The following is a 12,467-nucleotide window of genomic DNA, read 5'->3' as shown; positions in this document are numbered from 1 at the left end:
ATGTTTTACTTTCTCCCCATCTCCACCTTTCTTTTTTTTGGTGTATTGCACTTAGAAGTGGGAACATTGCCATAATGATGCTATTTTCCCAGCATGGGGTTGCTGGTGAAGGCCAAACGGCAAATTAGCTAAGAGTGAAATAAAATATGCGACTGTTAAAGACGTCAAAGGCTACGGGTGATAATGACAACAAATGATTCCCATCCCGGCAATTTGAGGGAATTTCCTATGCGCTGCTTGGCAATTGCACATATTTATGTGCACAAAGGCTTTGCTGTGAAACTGTTGTGACAGAGGCAAGAGGTGGCATGTAAAACACACACCACTGCTACACAATGCTGAAGTGCACGACACACACAACAGTAAAGGCAGAGTTCATGCATGGGATCTCATTATGAAATGCCCAGTCAAGCTTTCCACTTGGCCACAAAAGGAGATTTTTTTTTCTCCTGTGAAACAAACAGAAGCAGACTTTGTTCTCGCTGTGTGATGTGACAGCCAGGCTGACCCTCGGCGGCACGAATAGCTCCTGACAAAGCATTGCTGTCTTCCCCCGGCGGAGGAGAAGCCCAGACGCTAAAGATAGCAATAAAGGAGGTGCCACCTTGTCTGAAAGGAAGCTGCCAGGCCTTCAGCACACACTTGACCTCTATTGGGGGTGGGGGTGTGGGGGCTTGCCCATGAAGGAGCACCTCCACATCCACACCTGCAGGAGGTGAAAGAGCGTCTAACAGTCTGTCTAATACAGCCCATGTTGTTAGCCAACCGGTTGCAAAAACACCATCAGCGAGTCTGCAAGGGAGTGACTTAGTGACTTAGTTAGCAAGTCACTCTGTGAGCCTGCCTTCAAATGAGCCAGTATGTGACTTAATTAGGCAGTTAGCTCAACATGGTCATCAACCAACAACTAGTAAGCCAGGTAGCTGGTTGATTAGTCAATTAGCTTGACAGTTATTTTGTGAGTTAGTTTACAGGGATTTGCATGAACTAAAGAGTTAGTTGATTGTTGAGTAAGTTAGGTTGCGTTAAGTGTGTTAAGGAGTTACTTAACACACTGACTGAGGAAGTGCATTTGTTTGCACAGTGTAATGAGTTAGTTGGTGGATTAATGACTTAGGTTGCAAGTGAGTGAAGGAGCAGTGAGTTATTTTACAAGTGAGTTAGCTATCGAGATTTTGCTAGACTGAGTTAATCATTAGAATTTTACATCGACTAATAAGCCAGTTAGTTGGACAACGACCAAGTTAGTTTGTCACTTAGACAGTCGGTTAATTTATTTAGTATGGAATTTAATGAGGGGGTGAGTTAGTTAGTAAGTAAATTTGGGTGGAATAGAGTTATTTTGACACCGAGCTAGTTAGTCAGTTAGATGGAGCTCAAGCTAGGTATGTGTACATTTGTTGGCAGGATTTTGTATAAACAAATGAATGATTTAGTTGGTGAATGAATGAAGGATTCAGTTAGTTTGTCACGTAGACAGTCGGTTAATTGATTTAGTATGGAATTGAATGAGTGGGTGAATTAGTAAGTTTGGGTGGAATAGAGTTAGTTTGACACCGAGCTAGGTATGTGTACATTTGTTGGCAGGATTTTGTATAAACAAATGAATGATTTAGTTGGTGAATGAATGAAGGATTCAGTTAGTTTGTCACGTAGACAGTCGGTTAATTGATTTAGTATGGAATTGAATGAGTGGGTGAATTAGTAAATTTGGGTGGAATAGAGTTAGTTTGACACCGAGCTAGTTAGTCAGTTAGATTGAGATCAAGCTAGGTAAGTGTATATTTGTCGGCAGGATTTTGTATAAACAAATGAATGAGTTAATTGATTTAGTATGGATTGAATGAGTGGGTGAGTTAGTTAGTAAGTTTGGGTGGAATAGAGTTAGTTTGACACCGAGCTAGTTAGTCAGTTAGATGGAGATCAAGCCAGGTAAGTGTACATTTGTCAGCAGGATTTTGTATAAACAAATGAATGAGTTAGTTGGTGAATGAATGAAGGATTCAGTTAGTTTGTCACTTAGAGAGTCGGTTAATTGATTTAATATGGAATTTAATGAGTGGGTGACTTATTAGATTGGGTGGAATAGAGTTAGTTTGACACCGAGCTAGTTAGTCAGTTAGATGGAGATCAAGCTAGGTAAGTGTACATTTGTTGGCAGGATTTTGTATAAACAAATGAATGACTTAGTTGGTGAATGAATGAAGGATTCAGTTAGTTTGACAGTGAGTTGTCCGGATTTTGTATTAAGTGCTTCAATGAGTTAGTTGGTTAAATGGCGAAACAGTTTGTGGGTGACAGAGTTAATAAGTGAGCAAGTTTGCCAGTTTGTATGAGTTAATCATGAAGATGACGCATAATTACTTTCTCTTTGGTCTTTAACAGTCCACACGGATTTAGGACCATCAGGACTTGGTGTGGGTCTACTGAGGTTCCACAGAGTGCTTCTTAGATTTAGACGAGCACAAGCTGCTTCACACCTCACAAAGCATCCGTAGCTTGTGAAGGAGAAGCAGCAACAAGTGGCGTGGAAATGTTCCGGAGATTTCCTCCAAGAGGCCATCTGGACTGGACTGATAGCACACACACACACACATACACGCACACGTCTGGTCATGTGACCCATCACGTGCGCGTTCAATAGCAGTCAGACAGCTGGAGATCAATGACGCAATATTACCCGAGGAGACAACACTCGATGCTAATGCCGCGCGCACACACACACACACACACACACACACACACACACACACACACACACACACACACACACACACACACACACACACACACACACACACACACACACACACACACACACACACACACACACAAGCAATGACACGTAAACAGAAACCAATCAAGCAGACACAGAATTAGCCCCAGGAGACGTGGGCGGGGGGGTTAAACGCCCCCATCCCCAGGGAAGACGCCAATCGTCAACACTTGTTGTAGTTTTGCTGCGTTCACCAAGAGATTGACGTCTATTTTTAGGTCTGCTTGTGAATCTTCAAACTTGACCCCACCTCCTACACACACACACCTCCTCCTCCCCCCTCCCTGCATCAACACCCTTCCTGCGTGTGTCCCTCCCTGTCTTCCATAAACTACAAAATAAAAAAATAACTGGCTGATCACCATAGCAACACGTTATATATCTTCCTAGCAATATTTAGCCAAGATGGAGGAGAGGAGCTGCTGGATGGATGAGGAGAGGAGGTGCTGATGGTGATGGAGGTGCGTGTATGCGTGTGCATGTGTGTGTGTGTGTGTGTGTGGGAGTCATGATGCAACTCTGAAAAAAACAAAACAATCGATAAAAGAAGCGAGGACCTGCGGTTCCTAAAGGTGGCCACAGGAGGACGCCATCACATCGCCAGCAGAGCAGGAGAAGCTCATTCAAACGTCTCACCCACCAAGTATGTTGAAATTGCCTTTGGTTTGGAGCCACTGGGAGGAGGAGGAGGAGGAATGGGAAGATTATGCTCCCTGGTTGGTGGGCGGTTGGTTTGGTCTCCCCCCCATCATCGCCGCCCCCCTTTCCCCCCAAAACAGCAGCAGAGCCTCCAACTAGGACGAGCAGCATCACATGCTAGAGGAGATGAGTGAAAGGAAATAGATGGAGAAAAAAATAATGAATGGATGAGGAAGAATTGGGAGCGGGAATGATGGGAATCATGGCAAAATACCCCCCCCCCCCACATACACACACACACCTCCACATCCACATCTACCAAGCTCCCCTTTAGCCCTACCCCCTCCTCCAGGCTTGAGGATTAGATGTTGTGCTGCTGGCTGCAGATGTGTTTTTTGGTTTCATTCTCTATGAGGGTGACGTGTCACGGTGAAGGAGGTTTATTTTCTTTTGGGGAGGGGGCGGAGGGTCGGAAGGGGGGGGTGGCTGCATGCATGGATGAAAGGATGGAGGTGGGTAGAAGAAGAGAGGTTTGAGTGTTTGAGTGGGAAGGAGTAAGGAGGTTCTAACTGTATTAGCAAACACAAGAAAAAGCTATAAGATAATATAGGATAAACAAATAATAAAGTTAAATACAGTGGAAAATCTCCAGTGGAATGCATTGTAAACATTCTCCCTGGAAACAGATAATCTATTCCTGGGTCAAACTGCGGCCACCAAAAAAAACCCTACTATATTTTCATGATCATTAATATATAATTTCTCTGGGAAAACCTGGTTTGGGAGTTAGTTTACAAGTGTGCAAGTAAATTTGCTAGCGACTACGTGTGCAAGTGACTTACTATTGGAGTTGGTTTACAAATGTGTGAGTAAGAATGCTACTGACTACGAGTGCAAGTGACTTAGTATTGGAGTCGGTTTACAGGGCGTAAGTTTGCTACTGACTACGTGTGAGAGTGAGTGAGTTTGGGAGTGCGTGGGTGAGCACGTTTGTTTGCAAGTGAAGGTTGTTGGCAAAAGACTGGATGGAGTTTGCAAATGAATTATTCAGTCAGTTTGTTTGCAAGTTGACGAGTTAGTTTGCAAGTGTGTGGGTGAGCAAGTTTGTTCGCAGGTTTGAGGTTGTTGGCAAGAGACCAAACAGTTATCTGTTAGCGAGTTAGTTTACAAATCGAACGAGTTAGTTCAGAAGTGCATATGTAAGTTATTCATGAGGCTAGTGAACTATCATTTAGCAGATTACACCAGAGTGCAAAGTCATCAATTGCTTGATGACTGGTATTGAGTCACTGAGTTAATGTTGGTGCTGTTGTCTTAGTTTGGGAGCGACTGAGTTAGTTTGCAAACGAGTGGGTGAATTAACTGGGTTGGTGGAATAGGAGCAGAGATTGTTTAGGTTGGTTTGACAATGACTGAGTTAGTTATCGGGATTTACTATTAGGAAACAAATCAAGTTACTAGTGGGTTTACCAGTGAGTTGTTTTGAGAATGAGTTAGTTAGTTTGAGAGGAAGTTACTTAATGAGTAAGTTTGCAAATGAGTGGGTGAGTTTGTTATCACATTTGAGCAAAAACATAGGGAAAATGAAATAGTTCTGAACTAATGAACTGGGTAAGTTAGTTGGTTAGTGGAACTGGAGGTTAGTCTGCGAGTGAGTGAATGATTTAGTTTGTTTGCAGGTCAATTTGACAGTGAGTGAGTTAGTTTTCTGGAATTGGCAAACTAATTGAGTTAAAGAGTGAAACAAAAACTAACAAACAGGGTCAGTTAGTTGGTCAGTGGAACTGGGGGTTAGTCTGTGAGTGAGTGAATGAATTAGTTTGCTTGTTAGCAAGTTACTTTGGAAAGGAGTGAGTTAGTTGAGATAGTTAGAAAGTGAATCGTGAACTAATGGACTTTTTGAGGGGAATTTTGCCAAACATGAACACATATTACTTTCCCTTTTCTGTGCATTCTAACAGGAGAAAACAAGTTTATATGAGCTAGCTAGCTAGCAACGGGCGTCATGAGAAATACCAAATAATACATTCATTCATTCATTCATTTTCTACCGCTTTTCCTCACGAGGGTCGCGGGGGGTGCTGGAGCCTATCCCAGCTGTCTTCGGGCGAGAGGCGGGGTACACCCTGGACTGGTCGCCAGCCAATCACAGGGCACATATAGACAAACAACCATTCACACTCACATTCATACATACGGACAATTTGGAGTGGCCGATTAACCTAGCATGTTTTTGGAATGTGGGAGGAAACCGGAGTACCCGGAGAAAACCCACGCATGCACGGGGAGAACATGCAAACTCCACACAGAGATGGCCGAGGGTGGGGATTGAATCCTGGTCTCCTAGCTGCGCTGCGCTCTAACCACGAGACCGCCGTGCCGCCCTCCAAATAATACAAATAAACCTAAAAAATATGGCAACAGTGTTCCATTTCCATAAGTGACTGTATATTAACCAAGCTACAGACATATTATGATTGTAGCAGCTAACATGAAAAACTATTTTTTATCTCGCGGACTAACTCGACGCGTCGCTAACGGCTAGTCTCAGCATCATTCACAGTCGGAAGAGTGGATACCTAGCTCTTCAAAATCTGTTTGTTCTTCCAATGCCGTGCTAAATCAACGCACCATCCATGTTCACGCATGTGCAGAACCGACGGCGTTTCCGGTACAGATGGCGGAGTGACACACCTCCCGACAAGTACATTCTCCATGATCAGGGCGTGGCTCCGAAGCACACGAGATGTCGCCAGAGCAGAACGCGACCACATAATAATTAGCCGCATCAGCGTACATACATGTATTCCCTGCAGAAACAAGGATACAGCAAATGATGCAAAGTTGATTGGGTGATTAGCATGCTAGCTTGTCAGGGAGTTAGTTTGCAAGTTAGCTTAACATTGAGTGAGTTTCCTTACTTTCAATGTGAGCCTCTCTTACTTCCCTTTAGAGATGTTGAAGTTTCCACTTGTATTAAATACACACACATAGTTCATGTCCTTGTCGTCCTGTACTTGTGTCTGCTGGGAATGATGTAGCATTTTTGTGGCTGCTAAATGTTTCATCACCTGTGGTGACTTCATGAGTCATTAGGTTCCTCGCTGGCTTCCTCGCTGGGTCGATCGCACTCGTCGGACTCTCGCGGCCGCTTGGGATTAAAAAGCAAAAGGACAGAACAGCACGAGAAAAACACAAAACAGAAGCAAAATATGAAATGTTGTTTTCAGGTGGGTGACTTCATTTGTGTTGTTGTTGGGTTGTGTGGCGGTCAAGGTCATGTTGTGGGTGTTGTTGTGTCTGAAAGAATTTGCTGACTAAAGTTCATTAGTTCAAATGACTTTTAAATACGTTATTGGGATAAAAACCCTAACTTTGTCTTTGGTCCTGGAAGAGTTAATAAAAAAAATGCAGGCTGTGGTAGACTCTGGTCTATTATTAGTCAAAACACAAGTGATGTGTTCTGGTCACAAAAAACGACAAAACATTGGAACATCAGTTTACATGTCATCAAGTCAGCCATGGCATCAACGACATGATGGAGTGAAAAAAAGTTCTCCTCCCATCCCGTGTGGATGTGGTAAATTTTTGTCATCTGATGTTTCGAAGAAATCAATTCAGAGCTAGCTTGCTAGCTAGTCCCTGCAGCGTAAGAGTTGAGCAATGTGATGTAAACAATGATAACAATGTTAACAACTCTTAACAATAACATGAGTGTAAAGGTGACTATAGGGGTGTTATTTCATGTCTAGAGGGCTCTAATGTCATTAGAAAAGCCATAAAAAGGTTTTCCATGTTGGATGAAAATATTCCATTTATATATCGCCGTAATTCCTTTATTGTGGTCGGATCTGGAACTCATTAACCGCTTTAAACGAGTGACTGTACTTGCAAATGCTTAATTGAGGCTAAAAACTGATCCAATTAGCTGAAACATTCAAGAATCGCTTTACTTTTTTGGTTGTTCTGTTGACATTGCAATTAACCTGTTAGCATGCTAACACATGCTAATTAGCAATAAAGTAAAAAATAAATTCTGTTAGAATCCCAAAATATGTAAAGTTATATAATGGGAAAAAAGTCATAACATATATACTAATATAGTTTTTCTTTGTAATACTGTAAACGTCATGTACAGTATAACTTCTTAGCATATCTGCTACAAACTATCAAAGTTGCATCCTTTCATTTTTCACTACGTGGCCGTGTTTGGACGCCCCTGCACGTTTACTGCGTACTTGCCCACTTGCAGTTGCTAATGCTAGCTAATGCTAACATAGCATCGACTTAGCTGCTATGATAGAAGACGAAAGAGCGTGCTGAGTCACGTCCAGCCCGTCGTTTGCGTGTTGGCTAAAATCTGGATGTGTTTGTTTTGTCTCCTGGCTTCACGTGCCCCAGCTGGCCAGAGAAGCAACAACATTAGCTTGCGCTGAAAGCCCATTAAGAGAACAGGTTGCGCGCGGGGCCAATAACGTGGCGATCGCAAGCTCGTTATTCCTCATCGCCCTGGCCCCATCCCAGCGCCAGCTGGGGTTATTGTCCACCTTTTAATCTGCACTTTGATTCCAGACAACGCTTCAATCGTTAAAGTCCATTTAGCAGCTCTTAGCGCCGCTCTTTAGCACACTAAGTTAAGCCGCTTTAGCACCTTGGCTTTTCCCGAAAAGCTGAAACGGCCACACAGAAGGAGGGCATCTCACACACACACACACACCTGGATAATCCGCACAAAAAGGAGCCTTGACTGTGAGATTGCGTTATTTTTGAAAAGATAATAAAACGTTTTACCGTGTTGCATCCAGTTGCTAACGCTCTCCCTGTGAAGTGACCCCACTAACTAGCTGGGGTCTGAGGGACAAGTGAGGGGTAACGGAGGTAATGGAGGTACGATTCCAGGTCAAAAACTCCCAACTATAAGTGTAAAGTGTTAGCAACTCCTAAATGTGAGCTTATTTTAAGGCAGCTGCTCTTAGCGGCCAGGTGCTAAGAGCCCGACGCTGCTATTAGCACCCGGGGTGTAGGAGCTAATGTGCGTGTTCGCACCTGCCGTCAGCAGCTAGCAGCATGTGGCAAAGGCCCGCCAGGCAAAGCTAATGCATCGTTTCATTTCATGAAACGCTCTCTTACAGCAGTTTTTTATTAGAGATTTTCATGATCATATTGAAAACCATCCTGTGGATGATCACTGGAATTGATTATTTTGCCTGTGTTTGCGCAGGAAGCAGTCATTCATATAGATCCACACAAACGACGACTTTCATCTCAAGGAAAAATCGCCGACTCGTGTTGACAGGATTTGGACATGGGCCCGTTGAAAGCAGGCGCCCGGGGCTCCTTTGACCCCAAGTACTCCTTTAACGTTTTCATCAGTTGCGTGTTAATTAACCGGCTCTCCCCGTCTTTGAAATATGCTAATAGGAATTTGGTCTCATTAGCATTAGCTCCTCCTGCGTCCATGCATTTATACACGCGCTAATTCGCGCTGACTTGCACTTTCATGCATGCACGATGAAGTCACGTGCGCTTGTCTCGCTTTGTGGATCCTTGCTATGCGTGTGCACGGTGTGTGCATGTCCTCTGTTCAGGGTTTGCACGATGAAAGCCATAAATATACGTATGACATATAATAACATATCATATAACATATAATAATAATAATTATTATTATTATTATATATACTAATAATAGTAATTATTATTAATTATTATATATTATATATTATTACTATCATAATTACTATATATAACAATAATAATTATTGTATATAATAATAAAAGTAATTATTATTAATTATTATCTATATTATATATTATTATCATAATTATTATATATATAATAATAATAATAATAATAATTGGATATAATAATAGTCATTATTATTAATTATTATATATATATGTATCATTTAATAATATTTTATTATTTTTTATTAACATGTATTATGTAATGATAATAACAATAATAATTGTTTCCATGAAATAATAATAATATTAAATATGAAATAATAATAATATTAAATATGAAATAATAATAATGTATTATTATTATTATTATTATTATTATTATTATTATGGCAACATGCAACAAAAAGAAACAACAATATTATTACAAGACAATGTATACATTTATATATATATTTTTTCCATATTTGGCCCTCAGTGGAAAAATCTTTAGACGCTCCTATCCTAATGTAAAGCCTTTCAAAAAAAGTGCTTATTTTAGTTTTATGTTTTTTATGTTTTATTTGTTTTTTGTTTTTTTTACCTCAAAAGCATTACTTTCTGCACAATTAATATTGCATGGAAAAAAGTGCACTGCCTTGTTGAGGTTGTCAACTGGGATCATTCCCAAAGTTACCTCAGTAGTACTCAGCAGTACTCAGTAGTAGTACTTTCTATATATTTACATTGCATTGCAATTAGAAATAAATGGGATGGGCCGCACGGTGGCCGAGTAGTTAGTTAGCATGTTGGCCACACAGTCAGGCCTGGGTTGGAATCGCCGCTTGGGCATCTCTGTATGGAGTTTGCATGTTTTCCCCTTGCATGCGTGGGTGGGTTTTCTCCGAGTACTCCGGTTTCCTCCCATATTCCAAAAACATGCTAGGTTAATTGGCGACTCCAAATTGAATGTGAATATGAAAGTGAGTGAATGTTTTTTTTTTGTCTATACGTGCCCTGCCATTGGCTGGTGTACCAGGCTGTGAACCAGGGTGTACCTCGCCTCTCGCCCAAAGTCAGCTAGGATAAGCGGCATAGAAAACGGATCTGCATTTGGCCGTGCTGTGATAGAGTGAAGCACCCAAAATGCAACGGTTCACTTTTGACGGACGCTTGTGATGCCATATCTGCATAAATGTAGAGTTTTACTTTTCCAGCCTGTCATCACAGGTACAGTAAACATCCCGCATCCAACTTTGCTTTATTTCCATCATGCTTCTCTTTGACTTTGTTTTCTTCCACATTGATGGATTGTTCCCATTCCACTTTACGTGATGGAGTGGAATGTGGCGACTGCCGCTGTCGGATCGACCCATCGGCGCAACAAAAAATAAAAATTCAGCATGGAATGAAAAATGAGCCTCCCTTGCACCTGTAAGCATGTGATGGAAAACAAACGTCAGCGTGGAGCTTTTTCAGTCAGCATAATTCCTCAACCTTGGACGCTGAGATTGAAATACACGAGAATTTCAAAGAACACATTTCTCTACCCTGAAAGGTTAAAATAACCTCCACAAGCCACAGGTGCTGCTTTTACTACCAGCCAATCAGAAGACAGCCGGGCGTGGTAACCACGGTCAGTTGAGTGGAATAATAGTAATAGTAATAATAATAATAATAATGTGGACTGATACTGATGTTTACATTCTTGTGTTTTCATGCAACATTTTCTCTCTTTTCTAACAGAGTTGCCCAAGTACATTTCCACCAAGTAGTATTCATGTTTACTTTAGTGTAAAACAACCATTTTTGTGTTGTTGAGAGATTTTGTCAAAATATACACTACTGTGCAAAAGTTTGGGATCACTTGCAAAATTTTTTTTTCCAAAGAAAAACACATTTTCATGCATTTCACAAACAATTTTTACCCTTTCACAAACAACTCTGGTTCTACCATATCTTACTTATTGTGTGGAAATATAGGGTAATAAAAGCAATCTTCACTCGCTAAATGTACTGCAAAAAAGGTCAGTAAGGATAATTCATAATGCCGCCTCTACAGAGAACATACTAATTCCTTATTTTTAAAATCACAAATCTTCAAACAGCTAAAATAATGCATAAGGCTAAACATAACCAATTAGCTAAAAATGTCATCCAATACTTCTCTACAAGAGAGGAGAAATATGATCTCAGGGAAGAAGTACATTTGAAACACTTCTATGCTAGGACTACGTTAAAAAGCCATAGCATTTCAGTATGTGGAATCAAACTATGGAATGGATTGAGTAAGGACCTCAAACAATGCACAACGATGAGCCAATTCAAGAAACAATACAAGCAGTTGATGTTTGCTAAATACAAGGATGAAGAGTCTTGAACCAGTCATGATGTGCTATATACTATATCACTATATTGACACTTACTTATAGCTCCCCCATCTTTAGCTCGCTGACCGACAGTTGGCGGAGCTTTATTTCAAGATGTGTAGTGAAGCCTTGTTAAATAAACTTCTAAAGTCAACGTACGTCACAAGTCACAAGCTTCAAAGAATGAAATGTTGCTGGCATGCTAATCCACACCGCTGATGTCGTACCACATGGAATTCAAGCAACCTTGCCTAGTTTATCATCTCATTATCATTCATTAGCATCATTTGGGAATGAAGTCAAATGTTAGCAATGTTAGCAAAGCTATAGGAGTGAAAGTGCTAACATTACCTGATGGTTAGCGTCTTCACCAAAGAAAAGTGATCAAACTTATAGCTCCACCATCTTTAGCTCGCTGACTGAGAGTTGGCGGAGCTTTATTTCAAGATGTGTAGCAAAGCCTTGTTAAATAAACTTCTAAAGTCAATGTATGTCCCAAGTCACAAGCTTCAAAGAATGAAATGTTGCTAGCATGCTAATCCACACCGCAGATGTCGTACCACATGGAATTCAAGCAAACTCGCCTAGTTTATCATCTCATTATCATTCATTAGCATCATTTGGGAATGAAGTCAAATGCTAGCAACACTAGCAAAGCTAAAGGAGTGAAAATGCTAACATTACCTGATGGTTAGCGTCTTCACCAAAGAAAAGTGATCAAACTTATAGCTCCACCATCTTTAGAGTTGGCGGAGCTTTATTTCAAGATGTGTAGCGAAGCCTTGTTAAATAAACTTCTAAAGTCGCACAAAATGTCAAAGTACATCACAGGTCTTCAATTCAGAGAGCTCCAAAGAATGGAATGTTGCTAGCATGTGTAAGTAAATATAGCCGGAAGCTGGAACATCAAACACCGCTTAGATCATCCCATTTGGAATTCCATCAAATGGGAAATATACTGATAAGTTTATCATGTCATTCTCATCATGGAACGCTCATTGAGAATGAAGTCAAATGTT

At 41.0% G+C, this 12,467-nt stretch overlaps 1 protein-coding gene across 3 annotated transcripts in view; it reads right to left on the bottom strand.

Annotated features, from left to right (window-relative positions):
* Nucleotides 1–12,467, bottom strand: part of abcg2b (ATP-binding cassette, sub-family G (WHITE), member 2b) — a 31,934-nt gene that overhangs the window by 18,978 nt on the left and 489 nt on the right. For 2 of the 3 annotated variants that reach the window (XM_058086898.1, XM_058086893.1), the window contains exon 2: nucleotides 6,487–6,566. The exons of the other annotated variant lie outside the window; for it this stretch is intronic. The gene's annotated coding sequence lies outside the window, so the exon portion shown is untranslated. The remainder of the gene's footprint in view (nucleotides 1–6,486; nucleotides 6,567–12,467) is intronic. 3 annotated transcript variants of the gene reach the window in all.

This window comes from Doryrhamphus excisus, chromosome 1 (assembly GCF_030265055.1).
Source record: "Doryrhamphus excisus isolate RoL2022-K1 chromosome 1, RoL_Dexc_1.0, whole genome shotgun sequence".
In the NCBI taxonomy this organism is placed as follows: domain Eukaryota; kingdom Metazoa; phylum Chordata; class Actinopteri; order Syngnathiformes; family Syngnathidae; genus Doryrhamphus; species Doryrhamphus excisus.
The sequence above is the reverse complement of the archived record's forward strand: the minus strand, read 5'-3'. Positions and strand labels throughout refer to the sequence as shown.